At 36.3% G+C, this 3,641-nt stretch overlaps 1 long non-coding RNA gene across 1 annotated transcript; it reads right to left on the reverse strand.

The window, feature by feature from the left end:
• Positions 1-585: 585 nt before the first annotated feature.
• Positions 586-2,889, reverse strand: LOC147497450 (uncharacterized). Its single transcript, XR_015195129.1, has 2 exons — positions 2,491-2,889; positions 586-1,790 (listed from the first exon to the last, which is right to left on the reverse strand). It is a non-coding gene; the product is annotated as an uncharacterized LOC147497450 (long non-coding RNA).
• Positions 2,890-3,641: the final 752 nt, after the last annotated feature.

A 3,641-nucleotide genomic window follows, 5' to 3' on the forward strand; every position in this document is an offset into this window, starting at 1 on the left:
GCAAAATTATAAAGCATTCATAAAATTTGAATTCTAATCATGTTTGCTAATCATACATTGTAAACATGCATTAACGTTAAATCACAATTCTAAACATGCTATTATATTATTTCCAAAAGGTTAAGATTGAGTTTCGTTTAAGTAGCGTAATAATACTTGGAAACTGCATATAATCCTTTGACAGGAGATTCAAGAGAGAGATAAAAGAAAACGTACATTCCCAAGTTGTGCTTACACACACTTGGGTTGAAGATGACTTAAGTGGCCATTGACTGTTGTGAGTTAGAGTCAATGCCACTCACCGTTATTGAGAAAATTATTACAAACATATAGAAGCTCACAAACCAGGCTGAAATGGTGGCACAAGGCCAATAAGTTACAATGTGGGCCTTCGAGGGCTTTGATTGATTACACGAATATAGAAATACTTACATAAGTAAAAAAAAAAAATCTAACTAATATTTAACACTTAATTTAGTAACTTATTAATTAAGATTTTTTAAATTGATACTGATAACGAATTTTATAAATAATCAAAACAAACGTGCAACAATCCGTGTGCCTTCGGCATAATCAAGTGTGGGAGTAGGCATTAGGGGCAGTCCCCAAATCATTTAGTCCAAAATCCTTGCGATAGTTAGGTGTAAGTCTTAAACGCCCACACACAAAATTATTATTTAGTTATTATTTACGTAGTATTATTATTATTATTATTATTATTATTAATTTAATTTAATTTATTAATTAATTAATTAATTATTTAATTTATTAATAATTATTATTATTTATTTATTTATTTTATTTTTAGTGGTATGTGCGCACATCCCTCGTGCAGCATGCACACAAACATGACTCAACTCATTACATTCGACAATCTCACGGTTAGAGTAATTGCTTAGGTTAGGTGAGAGCCACATCAATCTCACTAAACACAGAGTCAAAACTCACTATAAATCAACAACTACCTACACCGACTATTAATCACCTATTCAACACAACACGACACTCACACAACACCTTCAAGTCAAAACACAGTTACCACTCTTATCATATCAATAAAAAATGAACCGACATATTCCAGTCAACCCTCTCAGTAGGACCTTTTCAGCTTCTGCACAACTCCACTGCCAATCATCAGTTCGCATATCAGCCGAAAAACAAAATTTGTGACAACAAAAGTCCTGACTTGCAAACTGTTCCACTACAACAACACAGAAACAGAGGCATCATCAAGAACACAATAGCACTGCCACTCACAGATGGCAGACACGCAGCAGCACCATCTGCTATAAACACCACGTCAACTCCACCATTTACTCAAACCACCAATCATCATAAACAACCACCATCAGTCACCCCAACAACACCATCTCCAGGCATCCATCTCAACACAACCAACAGCACCATCGAATAACACAGCCACCAGCACCGAAGCCCTCTAGCTGACCTCAAGCCACCATCACTCGAACTGACCCCAAGCCACCAGCCATGCAATGCCGGCCACCTTCACTTCACCATAGACCTTGCACGACCAGACACCACTGTCTCAATCCAGCATCACCGATCTCCACCTTCCTCAAGCAGCACGACCGTCACCACTAGCATCATCCCAGCAGCTCCTTCGCCAGTACATCCATCTCGACACAACCAACAGCACCAAATCACCATCAGCTTCTCACATGAATAACCACCATCTTCATTCATCAATCAGCACAGCACCACCGTCCACCGACTTCTTTGTTATTTACCATCGCAACAACCCAACTCCAATCCAGTTGCAGCAGCAGCACCTTCAACAAAAGGAAATATAGATGAGAAGCAAGGAATTAATAGGTAAGAGAAGAGAATTTAAGAAAACACAAGGAAATTTAGGGGCGAGATGAAGTTTAGTTTAGTAGAAGAAGAAGAGGGAGGAGTTTGTCAGAGAAGAAGAGAAGGAGGGGAAGAAGAGAAGAAAGAGTGGGTGCGTTTTTTTTTTTTTTAAGGAGAAGGAAAGGCCCAAAAGTAGGCCCATAACCACAAAATGGCAGATTTTGAGGGTTTTTTAATTTAATTTGAATTATTGTTAGAGGAAAATGAAAAATTGTGGAGGGAATAGAAATGATTATGGAGTGTTGTGACCAAATTAATTTATTTTGCAAATTTTACGGAAAATGCAGCGGCGCCATTGATCTGACTGTAAAACAGCGGTCGGGTTTGTCATTTCGTTCACATTTCAATAAAATTGCAAAATATTTCATCTCAATGATTTTAATAAGTTTTATTGTTTGATAAGTTCATTTTATTCTTCCTAGAACTCATAGACAAGTCTAATAGAAGAAAACTTGATCCCTAACATGTATGGCTCATCTCTAAGCTCATACATCTGTCTTGTGGAACCAAAGCAATGACTTATCTCTAAGCTCATCACTTTGATCCCTAACTAGACACTATACCAACTATCATTTTGGGATATGATGTAGGTCTAGTTGTTTTTCCTAAACAACTTACCAAACCAACAACGAAGATTTTCCCTCACATGAGTTTTATTAACTCCCCAAACGGGTATAATTCTCACTCGGGCAGAGTTTCTGCTCTGAGATCACATAACTAAAGTTTTATTCTAATTAACAGAAAATAAAACTGAATTAAAAACATTTTAATTAAAAACTGGAAATTAAATTCTTCATTACACTAGGAAAGCAGTAAACTACTTTACTCCTACTGATTGAATGCTAACCATTCCATAAGAAAAACTAAAACTAGACCCTTCTATTTATAGTTTTTCTGACGGTCTAGATTCAATCCATCTAATCTAAATCTAACGGTTACAAATAAAATATAATATCCTAGGGAATATTCTAGAAATATTTTAAGAAATATTCTAGAAATATTCTCTGGAATAGTAATGGGCTTGAGTAAATAGTAACAGGCTTTGGCTTTATCTTCATATTCCAAACTGTACGACCATTTTTTGGAAGTTGGATATTCATTACGTAGAGTTTTCTGCCAACGATCATTTTAGCTAGTCAATGCTTGAATCAGAGTTAGGAGACGGAAGATATCGCCGTTTGAAGTTTTCTCCTCGACTTCGGCCGATTTAGGTCGGGCTTTGACTAAAATCCCTTCTTTAGGCGGCTTAGGGACTCAAGTTTGGATTCTTCAACTTGTTTCATGGTTCTCTCGAGTCTATGAGCTTTCTTTGGCAGTTTAAAGCTTTAAATGAGCTAATACTGAAGATTTCAAGTCCAAGCTTTATTCGGTCAGATTTCATGCTAAAACGCAGGTTCTGTGTGTATTTTATCATTGTCTATTGAAACCTGTGAAAACATGAAAATACAATTAATTTACATTTATTAAACACATAATTAACCTAAATGTAATGTCTCCACAGGGTTTAAAACACAGTTTTGGGTACTTATCATGTGGGACTGGAAGTACGGTCATAACTTCTCTGCTACAAAAATAAGGGCTAAAATGACTCTTTCGAGTTTAAGATATCTTGTTTATGCTGGTAGGAGCGTTCGGCTCAAGAAATAGACATGTTTTTCAACTTTTTTTTTTCATCCACACGTATCAGTAGTACAGAACTGATACCGTAGATAGATGAACAGAGATAAAGACCCAAAACTTCTCCCTCAATTGGTTTGGAAAGGATTGGT

The sequence above is a fragment of the Coptis chinensis genome, chromosome 5, assembly GCF_015680905.1.
Source record: "Coptis chinensis isolate HL-2020 chromosome 5, ASM1568090v1, whole genome shotgun sequence".
Taxonomy (NCBI): Eukaryota; Viridiplantae; Streptophyta; class Magnoliopsida; order Ranunculales; family Ranunculaceae; genus Coptis; species Coptis chinensis.